The 4,971-nt window shown below is 43.9% G+C and overlaps 1 pseudogene; it reads right to left on the reverse strand.

The window, feature by feature from the left end:
• Positions 1 to 1,780: 1,780 nt before the first annotated feature.
• Positions 1,781 to 2,887, reverse strand: LOC129059014 (putative uncharacterized protein MSANTD5; annotated as a pseudogene).
• Between the last annotated feature and the right edge of the window lie 2,084 nt (positions 2,888 to 4,971).

The following is a 4,971-nucleotide window of genomic DNA, read 5'->3' on the forward strand; positions in this document are numbered from 1 at the left end:
GCCTTCTGTTGACTATGCTAGCACTAGACCTGGAGTGGGGAGAAGAGAACATGCTTAACTTCACCCCCCACCTCAGGCAAGTTCTTATGGCTAACCTCCTTCCTGCATGTTTACTTCAAACATGACCTGAGGGCTCCAGTTTCAAATTGAATTGGATAGTCAGGTCACTTTCAGTTATTAATATTACAAAGTTATAGAATCATCTAGGGAAAGACTTGACAAAATGATTGAGGTTAGGGAATGGAGAAAAGTAGCAACCTTGTATTGTTTACTCTAAAGTTCAGAACAGTTCAGTAAAGTGGTTATGAATCACTTATCTTTTTCTTTCCCAACCTCAGCAATGACTGTCAACCTTCTCCAATTGCCATGTCCCTTGCTCAACTTCTATGCCCATTCTCCCCCACTTGACTCCGGACATCTACTTTTCGTTATCTCAGGATATCTTGTGTTGAAGGCCAAGTTTTCCCGTGTACTTAACACCCGCACCTACCACTTGACTCTACCAGTTATGCCTCCTTAGGTTTTCAAGCTGTTCCCCTTGCTTCTCCTGCCTCTTTGTCAGCCCGTAATTAAGTCAGTGTTTTAGTCCATTTGTGCTTTTATAATAGTACCACATACAGACTGGGTAACTTAAAAACAAATTTATTTTCTCACAGTTGTGGAGGTTGTGAAGTTCAAGATCAAGGTGCTGACTAGTGAGGGATCTGGTCTCTGTTTCCAAAATGGCTCCTTGTTGCTGATCTTCTGGAGGGAGGAATGCTCTGTCCTCCCATGGTGGAAGGGCAAAAAGCCTAATGCTCCAAGGAAGCCCCTTTATAACAGCCTTAACTCCACTCATAAGGGAGGAGCTCTCCTGGCTTATTCATCTCTCAAATGCCCTACCATTTGAGAGATGAATCGTTTACCAGTGGTAAATGATTACACTGGCCATTAAGTTTCAGCATGTGAATTTTGGAGGGAACATACTTAAACTGTAGTATTCTACCCCTGGTCCCCAAAATTTATGTCCCCTCCTTACATACAAAATACATTCATTTATCTCAATGGCCCCCAAAGTCTTAACTCTTGCTAGTGTCATCTGTAAAGTCTGGAATTTCATCTAGATATCACATAAATCAGATATGATAAGACTCAAAGGTATGTTTCATCCTGAGAAAAATTCCAGCTATAAATCTGTCAAACAAAGTTATTACATGCTTCTAAAACACAATGGGAAATATCCAGGACAGATATTTCTATTCTAAAAGGGAGAAATAGGTAAGAAAGGGTTTTGTTTTTTTTTTTTTTTTTCTCACCAAATAAGAAGAAAATAGTTTATTCAGCAATTTACATGAACATATTTATATACCATAAGTACAAATAACTAGCAATAGTGTTCTGAAAATGTTTTCCAAGTGCTCATTATTAGGAGCAAGTAAAATCTTTGGCCAGGGAATTATCAATGCTCTGGTGTGTTTTAGGTTTTATTCTTTTGTCACCGAGGCTGCTTCTGTTCTATAGATATATTTTTTTTTCCATAGGTTATTGGTGAATAGGTGGTATTTGGTTACATGAGGAATAGGTCCCAAGTAAGTCTAAAACTCAACAGGACGAAACATCAACTGGACATAAAATCTTTTTTTTTTTTTTGAGGTCACAGTCATTCATTTATTTCACATTTATTCTCATCGCACTGTGTGAGGAGAGGAAGGAGTCATGTACTAACCCACACAGATTGTGCTATTTTTCAATCTTTCTGATAGAATCAGGATCCAGATTCTAATTGTCTTCAAGATCTGGATTAGTCAGCAGAGATGGACCACTGTGGTGGGGGGCCCAGGGCTGCTGAAAGGCAGGATACACATATGGAACTGACCATGGTGGGTTCATGTTCCAGGGCTCCCATCTGGATACCTGAGGATTTTCCACATAGATCATAGGTATTGGGGTCCACTTTGGCTCCTGAAAGGCTATGGGAATGCCACAGGCCTTGGGCTGGTGCTCGGGAGGTGTGAGGTCAGCCACATCTGCACAGGGAGGACCTGAAAAGATGCTGATCTTCCATCTGTATGCCAGAATCCTGTGCAGGGCCTCTGTAGGAGATCAGTCAGGGTGGTGGGAAAAGTTGTAAGTTATAGGGAAAGACACAAACCTTCTTGAAAGGCCAGGAGGTTTTGCAAAGCTTTGGGAGAGAATAAAAGCTGAAGGCAGCTAATTCTCTTACGTTGAGGCAGAGGGCAAGAAGTAGGTGCAAGGGAATGTAGGGAAGTTTATCTAGATAAGTTTATTCATGCTGTCCAGAAACCAACCTTTGGTCATCCATGCACAAGACTGCTCCCTGCAAGGGGAGGACGACAATGTTAATTATCCACAGGTTGTGTTGGCTCCAGGCCTTTGTCATTAAATCTGTACTGAATAAATACAAGCTTCTCCAGCTTATCTGCACTGCTAACTCTTTGGCCCCTAGTGCCAGCAGTCCCCTAGCCTACTCTTTCACTGGATACTTGTGTCTGAGTACTCCTTTCAGCCGTTGCTCAGCCAGAGTCTGAGGATGGACCTGGCAGCCTTCTCCATGAGGACATGGCAAGGGTTGGCACCTTGGCCTCTGGTTGGCCTCATGAATAGTGAAGTATAAGTCCTGCAAGCTTATCAGCATCTGGAGACATTTCTGCCAGCTCTTCTTCATACCCCTCTGCTTGAGATGCCGGGTAATTGTTTTTGATACTATGTGATACCCTGTATACTTCATGTTCAAGAAATTCCCATTCTTGCAGGAAACTCTGGATTTCCTGGTCACTCCATGGTTTAATTAACTGAACTGAGGCCTTTTCTGGTCCCTGGGCTGCTTTTTTCTCCTTCGTTTCTGGATGTTTCTGGTAGTTTCAATCTGAAGTATCACTTTCTCCATTTTTATTCCTGAGTTTTCTCCTGGGATTCTTCTCACTGCGCCTGCAGGGCCTGTTCCTGGGTTGGCAGAACACTGGCACTTACTCTGCTCTAACGGAACCTAGGAGAGTCAGGAGGAACCCAAGTGTGGAAATGTGTGCGCTTCTCTCTGCTTCTGGAGATCTTTCAGGACATAAAATCCTAAACGTTTTTTGTGGAATACCTTGATAACCCTTGTTGACTTTGCCATAGTCTTTTTCATTCTCTGACTCTTATGTCGTGACTTCCAGACACACTGGATATGGAGTGGGGACGATGGCCCCATGGCTTTTCTGGGTTCAGCCCATGCAGCAGCTCCCTAGTTAAAGTCAAGTACCTGCAGGTCTCCCAGGCTGCAGTTGCATACTGAGTGTGCAGTTCTGGGGTCTCTGGGACTGCCTCACCCCCATGACTCCAGTAGACACTCTCCTAGTTAGGGTGTTCTGTAATACCCTTGGAGAACCTCAAGGGTGGGACCACTGCCAAGAGTCCCCATGGCTCCACTAGGCATTGTTCTCATGAGGACACTTGGTGGTGGTCCCACCTTCGAGGTTTTTTTGAGGCATCCGTGGAAATCCAGGTGGAGGTAGCTGTGCCTCCACAGCTCCTACACTGCATATAGAGTTAGCGCCACATGGACACTGCCAAATTTCACTGCTTGTGCTACAGCTGAAATGGTCAAGGAGCACTGCCCTGGAATACAGGGAGCAGACTTGACACAGCCCTGGACAACGAGCTCTGAGGTCTCACAGGTCCTCTGGGTACCTCTCTTAACCATTCTGCCCTCAAGGCCCTGGTACCCTGGGGCCTGCAATGGGCATGGCAGCACAAATCTCCAAAATGCCTTCAGGGTCATTCTCCCATTATCTTGATGAACAGCACCTGGTTTTTATCCATACTAATCTCCTTATCAAACAATTGCTTGGCCCCACCCTTTTTTTCTCTCCTAACCATGCTCTAAATATTTCACATGGCCAGGATGAAACTTTCCAAATCTTTATATTCTGCTTTCTTTTAAATCATGAATTCCATCTTTCTAGATTTCTCCATAAGCAGTTAAGAGAAGCCATGCAGCACCTTCAAGACTTTACTGCTTAGAGTTCTTCCATCAAATACTCTAGTTTATTGCTCTAATTTCTGCCTTCCACAAAGTCTTGGGACATGGACAAAATTCAGCCAGCTTCCTGGCTACATGATATAACAAGGATGAGCTTTCCTCCAGTTTCCCGTACTTTCTCATTTGAGACATCAAAACAGTAATCACTATCCATATTTCTACCAACATTCCATTCATAACCACTTAGATCATCTCTGAGATGAAAGCTGTCTTCTTTCCTGTGAGCTGCCACCAGAATCTCCCCTTACTTCTCTGTTCATGGCAATGCAGGCCTTTTCCAGCACTCAAACTGTTTTCACCTGCTATCCATTACCCAGTTCCAAAGCTGTGTCTGTATTTTTAGGTGTTTGTTATAACACGCTACTTGTCTGGTACCAATTTAAGACTATTCAGAATGCTATAACAATATCACAGACTGAGTAATTTATGAAGAACATAGGTAACCTATAAAGAACAAACAGTGGTTTATGCCTGTAATCTTAGTACTTTGGGAGGCTGAGGTGGGAGAATTGCTTAAAATTGGGAGTTCAAGACCAGCCTGGGAAACAAAGACCCCAGCTCTACAAAAAAAAGAAATATCCAGGTGCAGTGGTATGTGCTACTTGGGAGGCTGAAGCCGGAGGATCGCTAGAGCCCAGGAGGTAAAGGCCATGTGCCATGATCACGCCACTACATATTAGCCTGGGCAAAAGGCAAGATGCTGTCTTAATTTTTTTCCTTAGTTCTGGAGGCTGGGAAGTCAAAGACAGAGGCACAAGCAGATTTGGTGTCTAGGGAGGAGGAAGGCAGTGTCTCTCCTTCCAACGTGGCACCTTTTTGCTGCATCTTCTGAAGGAGAGGAATGTTGTAGCCTCACAGGGTAGAAGGTAGAGGGGAAAGGAGGTACTAGATGCTAAGTAAAGCGTCCTTTAGAGGTGCCTTTTTTCCATTCGTGAAGGAGGAGCCTTTGT

The sequence above is a fragment of the Pongo abelii genome, chromosome 3 (genome assembly GCF_028885655.2).
Source record: "Pongo abelii isolate AG06213 chromosome 3, NHGRI_mPonAbe1-v2.0_pri, whole genome shotgun sequence".
Lineage (NCBI taxonomy): Eukaryota > Metazoa > Chordata > Mammalia > Primates > Hominidae > Pongo > Pongo abelii.